We start from the raw sequence: 21,992 nt of genomic DNA on the forward strand, positions 1-21,992 counted from the left end.
TGGGGACAGGATGGGGTCCTGCCAGGCTTAGGATGATAAATCAAAATAACATAGCAGCAGCAGATGGTTACAACAGATGATTGAATAAGCACTATGTTTAATTTTTATGAAATAACTTTAAGTGCACAACTTGTCAAGAAATTAAATCTGACTCAGATGGATTCTGAAATGTACTATATTTTCATCATGGTATGTAGGGGGCAATTTTACTTGACAAAATAATCTCCGTAGCAATAATATTATAAAACAGTAACATAATGTATGTACTCATTCAAATTCAGAAAAAAATAATGTTGTGTGTAGTTTAAGAAGAATGCAATAGAAATAAGGAGAGAAAAAAACAAAGCGAGAGTAGGAAGAGCTTTAAAATATTATCTACTTTCCCTCCAGACCTTTTTACTCATACTACAAAGGCATTTAGATACCTACTCCCTGTGAAACTGGGGGAGTCTTCTTTCTAAAAATGGTGAAGCACCAACACACCTCTGGATATGTCTCCTGTACACAGCTGATAGGCTGTTATATATAAAACATATCACTGAAACAGAATGGGTGTTTTGACTCATCCTGTCAACACACATTATAGATGGCAAGAATTGCACGCATCCCTATGGCTACTGCATACACAGCTGGGATTCCCCAGCCACAGAGATGTGTGAAGCACTCTGAGCACACAGGGAGGGAGCTGGATCTGTCCTTCAGGTGTACCACGACTGCTCATTCTGTGGACAAACAATCTATGTTAATCTGCAGCTTCCTACCAGCCGTACAACAGCTCCAGCCAGGTGTTTGTTCCCCAGCTGCTCTGGGTGGACTGCAGGTACTCAGCCCCTTGAGGATGTCAAGAGCTTCCCCTTCCTTCTGAACAAGCCTAATAGTTTTATTAATTTACATCTGTCATTTGCCATAATCGTAGAATCATAGAAGGGTTTGGGTTGGAAGGGACCTTAATTATCAGTCTAGTTCCAATCCTTCCCTCCACGGCAAGGATGACTTCCTCTAGACCAGGTTGCTCAAAGCCTCATCAAACCTGGCCTTGGACACTTCCAGGGATGGGCCATCCACAGCTTCTCTGGGCAACGTCTTCCAGTGTCTCGTCACCCTCACAGTAAAGATTTTTTTCCTAATGCCTACTTAGGCTTGCATAGAAGCTGTGTTTATCCTCTGTGAATAAAATAACAAGGCATTGCCTGTCCTCACACAGCTGACACGGCACACACAGCTGGGGAGGCCTCGCTGAGTGCGTCTCAGGGACTTTGAAAACAAATACGCACTGTGGGCATCCCACTCCTGCCCACCCTTGGATTTCTGAAATAGCAATATTCCCTGATTTGTTTGGGATGAGGGGGGAATCAATTTTCTCAAGTCAAACTCATGCCATGGAGAGTGCTAAATATTTAACAGAACACATGGCCGTGCAATGTGCTTGAGACCAAGGCCAGACTCTCTTCAGTTTACTTATAAAGACATAGCAAAGTCACTATAAATCTGTTCAGATATCTTAGGAAAGGAAGGAACTTTAGTCATGGACTAAAGTTAATCTAGAAAAATCACATTAGCTAGGAGAGAATTCTTTTCAAAGTGTTAAATTCATTTAACACCAGGACTCCAAGAACACATTATAAATTAGAACAAAACAGAACAGATTTATAATCTCTTCCCTAGATAAGGCAAGCCAGACACCAAAAGTTTATTATCGGAGCAGATTTATGCACATAAACACGGTGTCTGAGAATTGCATACTCAGTGCACTCATGGCTGAAAGAAGACATTAACCAAATTTAGTGCAAGAATGAGCTGTGCCTTCTAAGAGGCAGTATAATAAATTATTGGGACAATGCATTAGCTGCAGTGGGATGGTTTTTGTACTGGAACACCTGAAAGCAACACAAGAGAGCTTACTAAAAGCAAGGCCTCAGCCAAGTTCTCTAAGATGCATATAAACTCTGGATAAAATCCTGAGTTATGTAAAAGATCAGAGTTTTAGTGGTGGATACAAGGCCACCCCAACAAGGAGAGGCAGGTCCATCTGGGAACGTATTTTAGGATCAGTTCTTTCTCACTAGAATGCCACAGGTGAACAGACGACCAGTGATGAATTTGCTGCCCGTGGGACTTATTTCAGGTTCTTGATGGACAGCAGCCATTGTTCTATGATTTATGAACACTTTGATTTTAAGAAATGCTCTTCCAGCTGAAGCATCTGATACATGAAATCCTGGAGAATATATTGCAGATTTTTCAAAATGTACAGGAGACAGCAGCAGGTCTGTGTTTAAGACGCTGTCGTTTTCCCTGCCTCCAAGCACTAAGCAGTTGCCATGCCTCTGTTTGGTAGCAGCTGGATTGAAACACTCCCTGATCTAGGGATTGCTGTTCAACCAGATATTTGCAATGTCCTTTGGGACGTTCAGGGAGAAAAATGGAATATAATCAACAACTATTAAAAATAGCAATGGCCCCAAAGAGGCTCACAGACTCTGTACAGTATGTTCAGCATTCACAGAAATCTGGTTTTGCACTTGCTATGAGAACAGCAGAAGTCTGAGAGTGGTCCACCTTCCTTAGAGCTCTTTTAAGTGTCTAGGTGCCCTGAAAAATGATAGGAATCTTTCCAACCACTTCACAGAAATCTGGATAGGGTCCAGATAAGGCAGAAGAGGAATCGATCAGTTTTTCCTACTTAGCATCATCCTGTGAAAGGTATTTGCTAGGAAGGGATAAGCCATTGGAGCAATTTTCCATATCAATTTCAAGTAAACAGAGCTCACATGGTTACAGAGAAACTATGCAATTACAACATGCAGCATTCCAAGAAAGAATGGAAAGTTTAAAAAAGTAAGTTATAGGAAATACTCCTGTGACATATATGAAGACCAATTTTGTTTAAAAGGGCTGTGCACTCTGGATGGAAGAACAAAAGCTTAAACTCCATCCTCACTACCAGCTAGCCATAGTACAAAGTCTTTAATGTTGACTGGTACTCCCTTGGGAGCTGTTATGATTTCAATATTCCCTTGATAAATTAATTTCTCCAAGATGTTCCCAGGGCTTTTGTACATTCTGCTTGTGGCTGCACTGATAACAAAGTCACATTCCTCAGCTCTAAAAATCCAAGAAATACATTTTGTTGTTTTGTGAGATTTGTCTGGTATGCATTGGACAGCTAAGAAAGAGGACATGACATGACATGACCTTTAGCATATAGCCCTCTGATTCTGAGGACATCTTCTCATTTGTATGTTGGAGGAGCCCACAGCTCCGTTCAGGAAGTGTGTCTGCACAACCCACACCACAAGCACAACCACTTACTTTGACAACACATGGGGAAGAGGCATCTGAAGGACAGCATACTGTGACCAGTGCTGCTGGGTGTTTAAATGGATACTAGCTGCATGAAACTCACCTCAGTAAAATACAGATACCTTATTCTAACAGGATAGTCTACAAACACAGCCCCTAGCCTGCTCAGGTGCCTAAGACATCACTGATGCCTGTTTCCTCTAAAATTTTGCATGCAAACTCTTGCTCCTCTGATGATCAGAGATGTTGTTGTGTTGGGTTGATCTATGATGGCCCATAGATCACATATATGTGGATGTTAGGTGAATATTTCTGTCTTCCTCAAAGGGAAATCCCCAACCACTCTCACCTTCTTGCTTCTTCCTAGTCCAAATCCTTGGTTCAGGTTTGATCAAACCTGAAGCACCTTATGATGAAATTTGTTCCCTCTGTCACTTCCCAAGGCACTGAACCTAAGCCTTCCTCTTTTTCCAAGTCTCACATCTCCAACCTCCTCCATATTTCTGTCATCCACTCCCGAGCCATTACAACTTCTGGCCATCCCTCCTTGGTGTGATGCAGGTTCAGTCTCTTGCCTCTCTAGGGTTTCTGTACAGATCCTGTTAATCCTCCTGGATGCAGCTAAACCTGCTCATCTCCTCTGGCAGCTGCTTCAGGTGGAAAGTCAGCTCCTCAGCCACAGCGTGTTTCTATCAGGTAGGACACCATTCCTGCCAGTCTCAGAAGCACCAGACACTCTCTATGGCCTAGGTCTTGGGTGGCCATATCCTCCCTCGGAAGATCCCTGATTCTCCAGAGAGAGTTTATCCAGTTTATGAACTGGACTATGTTTACTGTTGTTCAACAGCCACTTGCTTTCCTAAGCTGTTTTTGGGATACTTCTACAACCCATTTTACACTAGGTGCTGGATCTGCTATTTGAAAACCATGGTCCTGAAGCTGTGAATCCTCAGGGAGTTCAACAAAGGGAAGTGACAAGAACTGCAGCTGAGGAAGAATAATGTCATGCATCAGGATGGGCTGAAACAATTACATGTCCGAAACTTTTATCAGTTGAAGGAGTACTTTCCATTTAAGAGAAAAAAACAAGCAAACTGAAAAAAACCCCATGCAAATAAAAAACCGAAAATCCTGAATAAAGGCAGTCGCAAGACTGTTAATCATAGTAGATTGGATGGTCTGAAAAAACCCCCAAATGTCACATCAACATTCCTGATGATATTAAGCCCCAAAAAGATGTTCTCATGATAGTTACTGTGCCACAGATAACGAAGTGAGTCACTAACTTGAAATACATCCAGAAATGAATGGGGGAAGGCAGGAGAATGTCCAAATAAAAAATTAGGATAAGGGTTAGTTTTGTCCCATAAGCTCATTAAATTGGATCTTTTGGCTGCAGTTTTATGACAGCAAGTTGACAACAGGGAAAGGGACAGTTTCAGTACATTTATCCTCAGTATTTGCATTAGCTTGTTAGATTCCTGGAGAAAGTAAGACCAGGTTCCAGTTTTATAATTTCTTTCTTCCGCTAATTTAACCTCTCTGAAAATATTTTCCATTTCACTGTTGTGATCAATGAATGGAGGGTTTTGTTTTTGTTTTCAAGGTTTGTTCCAAAGAATAGCAAACACTGTTGAATGTGAAGTTATCTCCTGGAGAACCATCTGCAAGCCTTCTCTGAATCTGTCAATCCCGATAACATGGCTTTTTTTCTAACACATTGTGCAGGAGTGAGTAGGCAAACAAAAGGCTTTTACCTTCTCTCAGCTTAAATGGATACCTAGCAGTTTGAAGTGACTCTAAAAGGTGGCAATCAAATCTAAATATCCCCCTCTATTATTCTTAGCAAAGCTGTGTTTCATCCTAATGGGGTCTAGAGTAATGAAACAAATTTATGCAAAATTTACTCGTATTGCAGGAAGAAAAAGGGCAATGATAAATATAGTTACACAGCACTGGAATTTGGCCCTTAGCTCCTATTACTGACCTTTCACATGTAATGGAAATTGTCATCATGTTCCCATCACCAAGTAGAGGCTTTATCTGAAAAAGAGTTATAGCAGTTTTGTATGGATTTGTTTAATGGCTAATGTTAAATATTCTCTTTGTATCTGTCTATTAATTGCATCATTAATTGGCCTATAGATTCTTGAATTTCCTCTCTTTTCACTTTTGGAAGAAACTGGTTATTTGATTTGACCTTAAATCCTCTAGCATTTCATCAGTACCCTCCTTGTTCTCTGCCAAGTGATCATCTTCAATTACAGCCCTGATTGCTGATTTTCAAAGGTCGCAATAAGAAATAGCATTTGAGGGTAGAAAGACTGGCTGGCCAGTTCACCAAAATGGGGGAATAATACCTTCCCAAACAACATACAAATGTCATGAGGTAACCTATTAAATTAATCATATTTAAAATTCTATTGTGCAGTCTTATATTTCAACAGAATTACACCTACAATATACTAAGTGACAGGCAGCTTAGTCCCTGTGAATCATTTCTGTTTATGTACTTGAGCAGTGTCAAACACAACTCTGGATCCCCCATTAGGTCCTGTCTGCCTACCACACTAAAAGACGTGTAATTCTTACGATGGTGTTCTAATCTCACAGTAATGGTAAAAAAGCATAGTTCTTGCCCAGAAGTACTTGGAATCTCGTCCATTACTTCAAAGTTTGCTTTGCTACATGGTTTCAGAAGCCACTCCTGTTATTCTAGTCATATATACCTGGTGACTTCCAAGACTGCCATCAAATGTTTATGAGATTCCATCTTCAGGAATACAGTGATGAATTGTAAACACCATTTAATTCAACTTCACAGGCAGGAACATCTCAGGTGCTAGAATTAGTGCTGTCAAATCTAGACAGCTCCAGATTTCATGGGCACCTTCAAACAGAGGAAAAAACCAATTTAGTTGGTTAGCATCCTGTATATTCAAGTTTCCCAGATGCAAAATTAATTTTGAACACTGGCAGAATGTAGTACATTTCCTGATCTTGGCACAAGGAAAATATTTCAAGGTAAAATCCTTGGGCCTCTGTTGACAGCTAACAATAGCAGAGCTACAAATCAGTCATGCTGGAATTCAGCTCATTTAGCTTTGGGTGTCTGCAATGGACACCTTGGCATGTGTGACAACACTGTAAGCTTTTTGCACACTTCATAGTGAGGAAGTTACACTTCAAGGATATGGGCTGTTTCCTACTCTCTTTCAGATACCTACTCGAAGAGGCAATAAATTAAGCTTACTTTTCCCCTGACCCTGATCACTAGCACTCTGGCAAGCCACACTGGCAGCTGAGTAACATGTATTGGCAGCCCTGGGAGAAGAGAGTGGGATATCTCCTCTAAAAGAGGCAACTCCAGTGAGATCTTGGGTCCAACTGCTGTTAAAATTATTTTTGCAAAACAACAGAGATGTGGCAGCTAAGACACAGATAAGAACTCAGGAAGCTAAGAATAATTTCTTCTACTTAAAAGGCAAAATATGAAAAATACAACTTCTGTTTTCAGATTATCTTCAAAGGATAGAACATCAATGCAGTAGTTAAAAACTACTGACAAATCTGCAAAAAAGAATCTGAAGACTGTTCAGTGTAAATATCTGCATATACAGGGAGATAGGTGAAGTTTCTAATGCTTCTTCTAAAAATTATTTTGTTACATTTTCATCTATTATTTAGAAGTGCTTAAGACCTTTAGAGAAAACCTTGTAGCTGTCCTTACACATTTTATAAAGTCATGTATTGCCTTGTCATATTTCATGCCTTCTCTCCCTACCAATTTCCTACCAGTCACTACTCCCTCTTCTTTCCATAAATGTAAAAAACAATTTCAGGTGCTGCAGTAGTAATTAAATCATATGGATGACAGCAGGTTAGTGCTTACATCCACATTCTGTCCCTATTCACTTTTCTGGTGCAGCTGCACCACCACGGCCACAATTCCTGGAGAGAACAAGCAATACAAGAAAACAGCTGATCATATGAGCCTATTAACTTGCTTGATCATATGAGCCTATTAACATCCTTCTGTAGGTACCTGTTTTTCCTAGAGCAGCATTTTCTGACTAAGAGGGCCAACTTACAGATGCTGAAGCAGAAGCAGATGAAAAGCAGCCTCACCTGCCAGCTGTCCAACCTGAACACAGCTGTCAGTACCAGGCAAGCAAACACAGTGGGAGCTACACCACAGATATTTAATTGCCAATAGTCCTAAATTAGGGACCCAAGATATAAAAGGCATTCTTGAAAATAATTTTCAATGAGATTCAATTCTACGGTTTTCATTAATTCAGATTGCAAGGAAAATTTTAGATAAGCGTGCTGTCATTGCTTGCTGGCAGACACATAGTGCCAGTAAGTGTATAGTAGATAATGTCAACAGAATAGCAATCAATACACAGATGCAAAAAACAGAGAATGTGATGGGGATTTTTTTACAATAGGTTGAAAACAGGAATAATATGAAAAATCTGAGAATGAACACGGCTTTTCAATGACTACGACATGTAGAGTAGCCTGGGCAAATGTGGTTCTAATGCCTGATAGAAGTGCCACTTATTAACATTGTGTTGAAAGAAGTTATTTTCCCTACAAAACCTTCCAAAGGCTGTTCAATGTATAGATGGATTCATCAACTACGACTAAATAAACTGCCTAATTATGACTAGAAGTGTTTGCTGGCCCTTAAAAAGCTACATATTTCATTAGCTTGCCTTTCAGGCAAGCAGCTCAGGGGCAGCAGAGGTCGTGTAGTTGCAGATAATGGAAAGAGACTGGAGTAACTAGGCAGAGACATGGCTAAATAGCTTTTCAATGAGATTGGAAGAGTGGGCTGCAGGGGGTATAATAGAGGTCATCTCAGAGAGAATGCATAGCAGAGTGAGGTGCAGGAATGAGCAGCTTTTTCAAGTCTAGATAAAGAGTTGGAAAGATGTTTCTCCTTCACTGGTTGACTGGAAGATAACTCAGAGAGTGTTGGTATTGTGTACACACCATCAATAATTATTCTCTCATTTTTCTCTCTCTTCTTGCTTTTCTAGCCTACATGAAGCTATGTGGAAAATAGCTCAGAGAGTGTTGCTGCAGTGTGTAAAAACGTGTAAGAACAGGTGCAATGATTAGCTGTCTTACTGACATCATTGTTTTGGGAAGAGATGAGGGAGCTTCAGGAAAATTATTGCCGAAATTTGGGTTTGTGAACAGCAACACAATTTAGTGAGTAGTTCTTAGAACACCGAACTGGGAGCAGCTACTCTTGCAGTGCAACTGTCATTAAAACTCACAAAATTTTTAGCTGTAATTTGACTTGAAAGCAGAATTGGAGGTGGAGACTGTGTTAATCCTCTTCTTCATTCAAAATTAGATGTAATTTAGATTTTGCACCCAATCTTAGAGGATTCTATGATGCAACACTTGCAGCATTCTAGTTTTTAAATGTTCACAGAGTTTGGCAGTACTTCTTAAAACATTTGTTCTTGACATAAGAGTAAGAAATTTATGTGGAAAATATTTTAATTGTTTATTTTAAGCTTAATCTTAGTTTTTAAACTTTGCACTGCGGACCCCAGGGATGACTGCTATGGCTTTCTTTTTTTTAGATCACAAAATGTGTAAGAACTGATGTTTGGTCCAGAAGATGCATTTATTCATGCTTGTCTTGGAACATTTAGACAAGAACCATGAGAGAATATTCCCATATTTAGTCCATGATTAGGACCTCAAAAGAAAAGATAGCATCTGAATGCTTCAAAACACAGGCAAACATGACAGCATGGCAGCTGCCACACTTCCCGTTGGAATGCTTGATGATATGCAAATCCAGCCCCACACTGTGTATTACACAGTAATGCAGGATTGTAAATGCTAGAAGAAAAATGTCACTGTGTCACTTTCAGGGTAATTACTAGGGAGCAAGGCTGATTTCCTTGAAATGTGTAGTCAAGAGCTCTTTGATGAATGGATTGAAGAGTTCTTTTTTATCTATAGTACAGAGAATCTGGATGTTTACTCTTCATTTTCTGTGTGCCCTTTTTTTCCTCCAAAGGAATGATGACATCAAAAATCCCTCTTCTGCCTGCATAATTTGAAAGGATAAGAAGACTTTTCTAGTTTAAACGACCCTACATGTTTCTCATTGCTCAAAGTACTACCGTCTGGGAGCAAAAGAAAGCTGTTTCCAGAAAAGTAACCAAGTATTTAAAAGTAACTAAGTATTTTTCCTTTCTGTTTCAAAGCCAGCATTTTTATAAAACCATTGAATGGACCCTATACAAGGATGAAATAATCCCATAAAATTATTTCCAAAAGTGGTGTAATTTTTGGTATAGAATTCATAGCTTCAGCACAAAGAGGATGGAACAAAAATCGTCAGAGATTTAATAAAAATGTTGGGGATAAACTGAAACTCACTGATGTAATCTCCCAGTTTGTTAAACCCAAAGGTTATATAAATAATTGAACATTGTATTCACCTCCTGGATACATTGCTTTTAAACTTGCATCTGTTACCTTGAAAGGCTAAAACTTATTTTCTACCAGTGAAAAAAAAGCTGAAAAACTTTTGTTGCATAACTTGAGTATACCAGCAGCTGCTACTTGTGTGAAAACACAATCAGTTTTGAAACCAAAATAAACCCAAAAGACTTTACAGATCACGTTATAGCTGGCTTTCAGATAAGAACTCAGAACTGAAGGTGTTGTCATCTTCTTGGACAGGGCTTATGAGGCCTGACACAAATACAATCCCTACACTCAGGTTGCTGCCAGCTTTGAAAAACTTTACCATTTTTGGTGTCCTGTCAGCCCTTATCTGTAAATCCTCTACCAGGTCCAAAATTTACTGAATTTTCTTAATTACCAGTTCTTCTGTCCCATCAAGAAACTCTGGTTACTCGTTCCATGCTAATGAATATTGGGGATGCTGAATCAAGGCTCCTCAGAGGGCAGGCACAACTCTGCTTCCACCTCTCCTGATGTGTAAGGGCTGGGAAGAGTCAATCACCAACACTTTCCACAGGAAATGAAGAGGGAGCAAAATTAACTAAGTGTTCTAGGACAACTGTACTGTGCATTTTCTCTTATTCACATTAGTCTGCAGAGAAACAGAGAAGAGAAAAAATGCTGCAGCAGCTAACCTAGACTGGGTTTTCCATTAATAAAGTCTTCTGTGGGCTGAAAATTATGCATTTTAACCTATCTGAAAGCCAGCAGTGTGTTGACGCATACAGTGTGAATGGGCAAGTGTTGGAAAGACAGAATACATATACAAATGAAAACCAGATCATATAAATAGACATACATGAAATTTGTGGGGACCACACTGATGACTAAGGAGGTCACAGGGCTGAGCTATTTCCATTCTGAGTTGTAGCAAAAGACAGCTTCAGTTCTTCACACCAGCCCAAAGAGCTCAAGTGTCACAGAGAGGTGACTATGTGCCTTGTTTAGGGAAGAGGAGAAGCACATGCTCCCCTCTTTCTCAAAACATCTTTGAAGAAAATTTGTTGCTTTGAGAACTCCTTTGGGGGTTGATTATCCTAGTTCAAGAATTTATCATGAAAATAAGACTGAGATATAAGGGAAGACTTTGGGTTTTTCTCACTGAAAGAAGACTTTGCAAGTCAGGGATGCCTTTATGCAGGGGAATGCTTTCTGACCAGACAGGAGATGTGATTTACAAAGCCCTGTGTACATTTATTCATATCCATGTCCCCAAGTCTCTACAAAGCTCTCCTTTAGCCTTGGGGGAACATGAAAGTCTGGGGCGAGATGCTGTGAATGAGTGGTTTAGGTCACTTTAAAAAATGACTGGTGAGGTATCAGCAAAAGCAGGTTTAATACAAATTTGAAGAAGTTCAATGGCAAGGTCCACTCTATTGTTATAGATATTGTTATAATGCCCCCAAGAGAAACCAGATTAAAAGCAGTCTAGAGTGGTTTATGTGGAGACCAGGCACAAAAAGAGTAAGGAAGGAAAAGTGAAAGGGAGGCCCTCCCATTGAGTCACAAGGTTTTGAATAAACCCCCCTGCCAAACTTAATCTCAGACTAGATCAGCTGTTTAGGTCTAAAGGATTCAGCAACACTAAATCATAACCAATAAGTTATGTTAATCATATCCAATCCACACCATTAGAGCAGCACTTAATCAGTTGACTAATCTAACACCCACAAAATGGTTCAATAGAATCTTCAATAAGTGAAACAGTAATTTAACCATAAATCTAACTTAACCATAAGTTTAACACAACTTTTAATATTTAATTAGAAATGTAATTATGGATCTAAAAATACAACATTTTTAATGTGCATATACACAGACATAAAGAAGCATGGGCAAAGGTATACCTATGAAAAATTCCCCTTGAGTTCAGTGAAATTCTCATGTTGAAAGCTTCTTCATCTTCTCAATGGGCAGAGTTGATCCTCAGGGAGTAGGAACTTGGGCTCAGGCTTCATCATCACCTTTCAGCAGCAGTTGATTGCACATAGCAAACTGGAGATTTGGTGAGCTCTGGGAGGAGTCCACTCAAGAGTATAGTGCCCACAGTGGTTCAGGAGAGGCTAAAGGGCCTCACTTAGCACTGCTCTTTGTTGGGCCTCAAGATGCTGGGCCTCAGTCATTCTTTAATTTCTATCCTGGTCACAATCTGGGTCAGTAATTACTGGGATTTTCCTCAGAAAGCTCAATAACAAAATCAACTTACTCAATCTGTTGTTCAGACAGAAAAATAAAGTCTCAAGGCTGCTTATTAGAAAAGAAGCTCATTAGGCAACAGAAGTTCTGGGAACAGTGTTTGTGATAAGCTCAAAGGGAGGTAACTGCCCAGGTTTCATCAATTAATGAGTGCTGAGTAACAAGCATTCCTGAGAACATAGTGTGGTTGGGAGGGGGGAGGTGTGAGGTGTGAGGTGTGGGGGTGGGGGATGCAACACCCCATGAGGCTGTAGAAGTTATATTTCAGCTGCTGATTTAGGCAAAGTGAGATTTTTGACAGGAAAGAGTTTCACACAAGTTCCTTGTTATAAACTTATAAGAACTTAGTGATGGGAAGAAAGTTGATATTGTCCAAACTCTCTGTAAAAATGTAAAAAGTAGAGCTGTGCTCTTCTGAGTTTGTACCAAAGCACAAACATACATAAAAGGCACATTATCAACAACAGAAAATCCCACTAAATCCCTCAAGGGAGTGTTTCTTCACAGAGTGAAGAATATACAGTGCCATCCTCACTCACACCGCTGAAACTCAACCCCTCTTAGAGACAGGTTGCACAGAATGCTGAAGCCTAATGGGGTTGCGGGTTCTCAACATCTTAACCCATGAAGGATACACATCATGGGCTTGGAAGCAATTTCACCCAAGTCTGCCATGGCATAGAGTAGGTGTGGCTTTGCTGCACAAAACAAGTGTACAGGGCTGTGGGAATGTCTTCCCCCTTCTGCTGCTGGTATGGCAGCTTGAGGAAATTATGAGAAGCCCATTCATATTTGGGGGTCATTTATATGCCTTAGGAAGATAATCCTGGCTTTTGGTGCTCCTCACTCAGCACACTGGCAATAAGATGTGATTCAGTCGTTAGAGACTGAACAATTTAAAGTGAACTCAGATTAGCCAAATCATGAGACTGGACTTTTCTTCCTGGAAAAAAGGTAACAAAACTGACCAAATGGAAAAAGGAGATAAATGTCCTGTGTTTTCTAACCCTGGGTATGGCAGTACTTCCTTAGACATAGTACACAAAGCACAAACAGGCAGCTGCAGAGAATATTTTCATCTGGGCAGACAATAGCAGAATAACTCCATGGCTGGGCAGATAACTAGAAAGGCATCAAGAAGACATCAGCTCAGTTTTATATTTACAGAGTATTTGCTTAGTGAAAAAAAAGGGCAATTTATAAAACATCCTTAGCTTTAAGTCATTTGGAGGAGGTGGTATTTTGTTTAAGTTTTTTTTCTTCCCCACATATTTTGTTTACAAAATGTAACTAGATCCTGAATTTTCTAAGCTTCTAATTACAGCTGTCCTGAATAGAAACTCACTATCATTAAATAAGGAAAGTAAAAACAATGGATTTTGGAACAGAAATTCAAAGGTCCTTTTATACCTATTTTACATATATATATATTGTCTTCATGCACTGATAAACCATGTGATGTTTCAATATACAGAGTAATAATAGACTGACATTCTTGTTCTATCGTTTTCATGGAATTTTGGGAAGTATTTAAAGAATTCTAAAGAAGCTGGTGCACCTCTCTACCTCCCCCATGCAATAGAGAGCAATAGGGAATAAATAGGGATAAAACTATACACTGTACTGGTGAGAGACAGCAAAGATTCCCTGATTATTTGTGGAAAATTGAGGGAACATTCCTTTAACTCAGAACTGAGTTTCTAGTGAGAAAAATTTCTGGAAAGAAAAAAGTTCCTTCAAAGGTTTGCACAAAGCAAGATCCTTTCTTAGGACCATGGTTGCACCTCTGGAGAGCAGCATTTTAATAATTGTGATTTATTAGACAAGTGGTTTACAGACTTTATCTGCCAGCATCTGAAATTTTTACTTGCCACTGCAGATTCATTTGACACAAAACCTGTAAATGGTATCTATAGCTACACACAGAAGAGCATCAGCAGTATGACCACTTCTATTTCTGGGCCTTTCATTGCCTGGGGACAAAATATCTTCCACCTGAACGTGGTAAGACACAGTGACAACCATCCCCATGAGTCTGTGACAGGTTTCTTTCTGAGTGTCTTCCCTGGGACCTGCTTTTCTCTGTTCATTCCCGGCATCTCTCTGCTGCTTTTGGCATGCAGCAGAAGCCTGCTCTCTTGAGGATCTAAAGAGAATCCATTGAAAAACTACTCTACTACAGCCATGAGAAAAGCTTTTTCCTGATGCCTCAGAAAGTGAGTTTGGAAGCCATTGCTAGCAATGCATGTCGAGGAAAAGCATGACTGGGTATCTAGTGAAAAAGCATCCCGAGAGAGAAAACAAACTCAGTTTTAGAAAAGCAAGGCTTGGTGTGAGGTGAGCTCTAGTGACATTTTCTTTTATTTTCCTTAAAACTCACTCACTCTAGTCCTTCTGCAAAAGCTGAATTCCATGAACAAAATTCACACACCTCCCTTTTTTCACTCTCCTCCCCATTACCTGGCACTCAGTGTAGGGGAATGCAGGGGATACAGAATTCTGGTTGAAATATCTTCTCTTGGCTGATGTGGAAAGACAACACAGTTATATCTGGAAAAGAGTCACAAAGACCTGGAATCATTCAGATCTGCCTTATGAACCCTGCATTAAGCATCAGGTTGACAAAAAGTCTGAAGGATGATCCAGGTTAACAGGGCATTTGTTGAGGCAGTCAGGACAGGAGTGACAACTGTGAGCCAAGCCAGGCTGGGAACAGAAAGGCTTCAGCCTTGTTAGAGCCCCACTGAGGGGGAATGGTTTCATGAGGGACATCTGTCTTGGATTTACCCTTTTGGACTCATGGTTATTTAGGAATTAGCCAGTGGCTTCTGACAGGATTGTCCAAGGAGGATCAGAGTAACCACATAAAAATATTTTTGTCTAATTGGCAGTTTAATGATATTTTGTCATGAGTCTGGAGAAATATGGCTCATTGTGTGGGAGTCCAGACAGATATAATTCATGTTTTGTTCTGCCTGTGAGAGAAACCTTAAAATTTTGAGGAATTAATTCCCCTTTTAGCTGAAGGATAATTTGATAACAGAGCCTGTCATTAAGATAATCGCTGCAGATCTTCTGCCTGTGGCATTTCTGGACAATACCTTACAGACCATTCCTGCTTGGCAGCTCCTGAGAGCATCATTCTTTGGTTCCCAATCCTTCCCATCCTTGGCACAGGGAGACAAAGAACTGGGGGGCCAACAGTGCTCAGCCTTCACAGTGGATGATCGTTGTTGACTCCTTCAAAACCAAAGGAATGTCTTAATTTAGCTCATAGTTTGGAAGGTTAACTGATGGGCTGAAAGATCTGATCTACAGTTTTCAAAAATAACAGATTTAATAATCTTAGAATGTGAGTTTTGGTTTAATACCCAAGGAAAATGGTCTTTGCTTAGATTAATCAAGTTCACACGTGACTGGGGAAGTAGAGAAGTGAAATCAGGCAAAAATCACTGATCTGGGGCCAGAAGATGGGGCTCTTACTGAGCCAAAGTGGCTGAAAAGAGAACTCTGAAAAGATGTTTGGTGACAAAAGGGCTCCACCACTGCCCTCTCCAGATGCATCCATAGGCAATATGCCTTGCCCTGTTTCCTGCCTACCCTCACTGAGGGATGGGAAGGATGGGGAATGCTGGCCTTTAAACCAGTCCAGGTTTCAGGCTCACTCTTTACCTCTTTCTCCTCAACATTTTCATCTGCCTTCGAGTGATAAACTTACTCCTAAATTAAACTTACCAGCCCAAAAATGATTGATTACCTGAAATCAATAAAAATTACATTCAATCTGAAATTGCATTTGATGTTTTCAAGTAATGTATATGTGTGACAGGTTAAATACAGCAAAAATATCAGAAAAACACAGTGCAAAACAAAATGTATTTGCCAACATGCAATATCAGTAAACCAGCAGATTAATAAACATTTATAAATTATGAAGAAGCGACCTTCCTCATGTGTTAAGAAGTTCTATTTATCATCTAACTTTTTCTACCTTTGTTTTTAAGCATGGCAAAAGCCAGAATTCTATCAACTAGCATGTGGCCTGAGAGTCTCAATTCCTGGATTTTAGGAGAAAGCACACTAAATAGATTTGCCAGACTGGCTGGAATGGAAGTGACTTGCATGATGCTTTCTGTGACATTGCATGACTTAGCATAAAAACTTACACATATCAGGAGAGGTGCTCACATTTCCTATCCGATGAGATCAAGCAGTTCAGAAAACAGTTCCTCTTCAGGGGTGCTACTTCAAGGCCTGCAGCTCTTCACATCACTTCTTTGCTATGTTTTCTAGTACATAGAGTTTTTCAATCCTTCAGCTACTGGAACTGAAATTTTGAAGGAAGTTTCTGCCTGTCATAGAAGCTTACCTGAAGTCAACAGAAATACATCAGATGAGTTTGGCTTTGAAATTCTCTCAACTTGTGGTTTGAAGTAGGTGTGCCTTGTTCAGCTAAATGCTTCTCTCTGTGCTGCCAGTATCAACTCACTTCTGGCCATGCTCTGCAGTGTTCAAAGCCTGCAATATGCATCTACTCAGCTGAAGCAACCCAGAACTCGTTTCTAAACTCTTCAGACATTTTGTATAAATGGGGTATATGCAGCAGAGAGCTTATCATGATCTATAGAAATGGTGTAAGGTAAGTAAACTGGTTCTGGTTTTGTGGTGTTAGGGAGACTTAAATGGAGCTTGCCCAGACACTGGGGAAAGGGAGGAGGAAGTGGGATATAATAACAAGAAGAGACAAACTGATAACTGATTTTGGTTAAGAAACATAAGAGTTAACAAGAGGATATTAAAGGTGGATAAAGGCATGGGGAAATTGTGCTGGTGGAAGGAGGAACTGGTCAGACAGCTGATCTGTGATAATTAGAATGATGGGACTGAAAGCCAGAAATAGCTGGGGAAGGAAAGGAGAGGTCCTTTGGAGACTCAAAGAGAATACAAAGACTGAGAGAGGAGACTAACAGAGACTGACAAGGATGAAGCCTGAGAATAAGGCAAATACTTGGGGATGAGTTAAAAACTAAAGAATTTTATTCTCAGCTTCTGACTGCTGCTTCCTCATCTTTTGGGACAGCTCTAGGAAAAGTTTATGACTGCTAGGTCCCACAGACTGACCTGTCCAGTGCCTAACTTAGCCTCTGCCTACGTGTGACAATGTTCCCATGTTCTCCAGCACTTCCACACACAGGAAATAGATGCAGGATGTCTCTTATCCCCCTTACCTTCCTTCAGAGAGAACCTGGCTAATATGGGATTTCTCCAGAGGCAGGAGTAGGCTACTTAATGCAGTTATCCTTTCAGCCTGAGAGGAGGGGAAACTGCTGGAAAGGTGACTTACTAACAGCTCCCTCAACAACACAACAAGCCTTCTGGCAATCTCTCTAACCATGCAACAGACCAAGTATTTCCCAGTTGTTTTCCATTTATTTTGTTCATGTACTGCTAAACATTTCAGGACAGCAGACAAGTTACAGAAGAGCCATAGTTTGAGGGTTGGAGGTTTATTTTTCCATTCACCCACAACATGTTTTCCTTTTCTGTATTACTCAGGTATGTCCAAGAACTACTTCCTTCTCTCAGATGCTTTTTTCCCTTCATAAAGCATGAAGCATTCCTGTTATCCCTGCACCATGCCTTTAGAAAACAGATTTACTCTCTTCTAAAGTAAAATGTTAAATCCACTAGAGGGGGCATCTATCCTATCTTGGCGATACTGAAAGTCGCTGGAGTTTCCTTTGGCCTTTGAGACTCCTCCTTTCCTCCCCCTGACCTATCCACCCACAGCTGGGTAAGGTCCTAATGGGGCCCTTTCACTGAAGTCTTACCCTAAGTAAATGTTTCTGTGTGAACAAGTATTAACAAAATCAAATACCTGTATGGTGCTTACCATAATTGTTTTTAAGCTCTGTGGGAAAGACCATCTTTCATCCAGATGCTTCCCTACCCCTTTAACCAGACTAATATTGTAGAGGAAAGATATGACTTTCCTGAAAGGTTTCTGTTATAATTTATTGATTCTCTTGGTCTTTCATTATCAAGGTGAAAAAAACAACCCCAACTAAATTATATATGAGATATAGTAGAGAAAGTAGAGAAGTGAGTTAGAGTGGAGAAATGGACTAGCATGTACCACAGTAATGTGTTTATCTTAAAGACTGGAGAGATTCATACATAAGTGTCCTTTTAAACTCTGCGGGGTTGGCACCTGACCACAAGACTGCCACAATAGCTTTGAATTGTCCTTTTGTCACGGGCTGCAGCAACTTTCATTCTCCTATTCTTGAGCAGAATATTAGAGGAAAAGCTTTGTATGTGGCTTCCCACATCAGTGCTTGAGGCTACTGCATCTTGTTGAGATGGAATTCTGGTGCATTCAAAGCTTGAAATGTTCTTCAGTTTAGAAAGTATCATGTCGATGTAAAGTAATATTACTGTTTCCCAGCTCAATATAAAGTGTTCACAAAATGAAAGTGTTTGAAAGAAATACCAAACAGCAAAAGAATTCATCTCTCCCCATGTCCATCATGTTAAGTTAGAAACTCAGGAGGGCAGTAAAAGAGAATTAAAACCAGAACTTACCCATGGTCTGAGGTTTACCACATCCCAAAAGGCCAGAGAAGGATTGATCTACACAGTTCTAATGATTATTTGTCAAATCTAATTTCCATAATGAATGTACCAGGACTAATGTTTTCCTGACAGATTATTCCACACTTTGACAGATCATATTTTCTTGCAGTTCGGACTCATTTTTCCTCTTCTCAATTCTGCTTCTCCATTGTGTCTCAGGTGAAATTTCACCATAATTCAAGAAAATATTTGTTCCAGCTCTTTTGCCTGAAAATAATATGGAAATTTATCTTTAGTATATTTTATGCCTATAAACCTAACTTTGGAAAAAAAAATGAATTCTGTTCAGCACACATCCTAACCTAGGTCCTTCCACCAAGAATAACGGATGTCCAAAGTTTCTAAGAAAATCACCTTAGTATACATCTCAAGTTGAACTTATTTGGAGCCCCCCAGTGCTAGACTTACTTGAATAAGTGTAAGCTGCCTACACTGAGTGCTTTCCAAAGCATGGCAGCAAGGACTGGCCTCAGGGCAGTTTAGCAGAGCGGAGGGAGAGCTGAAGGACTTCAGGTGATGGCCCCAGGTGTCTGAGCCACCACAACTCTACTATGGATTTCTGTGAAAGACCAAAATTACTCCAGATTAACCAAAGGTGAATCCAAACTCACATAGCAGAAAAAAATAAGAAGAATAGTTTAGCTTATGTGTTAAGGTGTTGCCACCAAACTATAGATTGGACCAGAAAATTTTGGTTTTCATTTGGTCACAGATGAGAAGACTCTGACAGCAATGGTGTGAAGAGAAACCAACAGGAGCAGTGACAATTCCCCTACTACTGATCTCACTATGTTCCTAGTAGTGTTATCCCCCCTCAACACAGTCAGACACACTGGATTGTACTGATTGTACTCTCCCTCCTCTGTTCCTTACTAAAACACAATAGGTGTTAGAACATGTTTGTTTAGCTTTTTAGCTCATATTGCATATTCAGTTTCAATAGGCATCTGCACTGAGCTGAAGGGAACTTAAGACTCTGGCTTTTAAAACACATTGCTTTATATTGAATTTTCTGAAGAAATATGAAAGTACTACGTACAAGACATCATATAACACACCATATTTTGAAACAAAATATATTCAAAATTAGTTTCTGAAGAGCAGACAAAAAAACTCAGAATGTATTAAGCTGGAGCAAAAATGTGATTAAAATCAAATGGCATTTGATAAATAAGAATATACAAAATTAAATGCTATGTCATGGTCAAATGGGAGCAGTCATACTGTATGGAAAGAGGGGAAATTAGAGATGATAAATACTGATCTGAGTATGTGGCACCGAAACACTGACATCATTCAGCTGGTGAAGAGAGTGGTATGAGCTAAGACAAAGGACAGAAGGGAAGAAAATACCCTCTGATGGATACAAAGGCACAAGTGTAACATGAAATCCTATCAGGCATGCCATATCTATAAACTGTTAAGATACCAATGGAAAAAAAAAATCAGGTCTAAAAGCTGTGTATCTACCTCATACTTCCAAAAGAGTTTTGCCTTTAAGCCTTTTGAAAGAAAGTCTCAGAACATGCATGCAAATGAAGCCTAAATGTGATGAACTGAGACTATGATTTGCTACAAAAATTTAATCCAATCACAGTGCACCAAAGAACAATGAGCAATATGGTGGCATTCACTTGATTCTGATCAAAAGGCTTTTTGAAAATATTTTTCTAACATTATAGAGCATATATGAGAGTTTACCTGGGTGAAAGGAACTGTATTAGCAGCTACAGAAAATACAGAAACAAAAGAAAAAAACTCTCTTTTGATTGCTTTGAGAAATTAAAATCTTATTGTCATGAAAGCAGCATTTTTATTTTCTAAATAAAAAACGGAGATGAAGAAATTTTGGCACACTGCTAGCAGAGCAATCAGTGCAGCCTGTGTCATACTCGTGTGCATTCTTTCTGCACTCACAGAGGATATTCTCCTGTTTGCAAATTTTACCAAATCTCCCCTCCTCTGAGCTGCACTACAGGCTGCAGTACAGCTACACACACGAGGCCATTGCAGACAGACCTGAGGTCCCTTTCCCTGCAGCCTGAGAGAGTCAGCTTCCTATTGAATATGCCTGGGCTGCAGCTAGCAAACCCCCAAATCTCTCAGATTGAAGATTTCCAGATCATCAATGGTGAGCAAAAAAAGATACAAGATTTGAAGATAAAACTTGTCAAAACCAACTCTTCAGAAAGTTATTCCAAGCATTAAACGCGTTCACTGAAGGTTCTTTTGGTTCTTTGCTTTCATTTCTTTGGGACCGATAGAATAAGGGGCACACGATGCGATTGTGGGGCAGGTTCTCCTTGCAGTAAAAGCATGTTTTATCTGGAGGGTCACAGGTGATATGACTATCAGTAGAGATTCTGTCCCGCTGTTTTTTTTAATTCTCAGGCAGAAACGTTTCAAATCCCCTGCTGTCAGGATGGTAATCTGAGATTTACTAAATTTGCTTGTGCTTAGATACCCCTCTCCTGGGTGACGTCTCCTTTTCACCACAGCCATGGCCCCAGCTTTCAGCAGCAACACAGATCAATCTGCAAGTAGAAGGAAAAGTTGCTCCCCTCACTGCTGGAGCTGTGGCCACCGCGGGAGGCTGGCACAATGAGCCCATTAAAATGCACGAGGCCAAGCCAGTCTGCAGTGCACGGGAGAGGGGTAATCAGCTTTACCTTCTCATTGTAATGCTTAATAAAAATGGATAATAAGGCATTTGAAGTACTGTTGAAGCAAAATGCCTTTTAAAGTGAACCTGACAGTAAAAGGCTCAGCGGGCTTCCTTGAATGAAGTGGCAGCCTCAAGCAATCATAAAGAATTTCCCAAGAGCTTGCTTAATAAAGGAAAAAATGGAAATATTTACTTCACACAGCTCATTCTCCTCATCTTATGTGGTTGACTGTGTTTGTACTTGGGACCCATAGTGATACCTTCCAGCCCCACAATGGAATAATAATGTCCAGCACCCCTTTGTCCGGGCAGGCTGCTCCCAGACACACAGGCTGCTTGTGTTGCAAGTGCAGAAACCACCTCTGTTTATCAGATGTCCAGGAGAAGCTTAAGAAAGCCTCTAGTTATCAAGAAGAGACAGATAAGGACCAACCTTTGTTTCTGTCAGTTCTAAGCGCCAGGAATTTCACCTGTGGAGGGCATTGGGCAATAATTGCAAATCCAGGGCAATGTGCAGTTGGATGTGCAATGTGAATTATGTGCAGCTAAAGGACATACTGCTGTGAGAAACTTGGGGTACATATATATTAAAAAAATGTTTAAAAGGCATAAAACACTGTCTTTATTTTCCAGATCATTTGAGCTGTCTCAGAATTTGGAGGACTACTGCACAATGGAAATAAGA

This window comes from Poecile atricapillus, chromosome 1, assembly GCF_030490865.1.
Source record: "Poecile atricapillus isolate bPoeAtr1 chromosome 1, bPoeAtr1.hap1, whole genome shotgun sequence".
NCBI lineage: Eukaryota > Metazoa > Chordata > Aves > Passeriformes > Paridae > Poecile > Poecile atricapillus.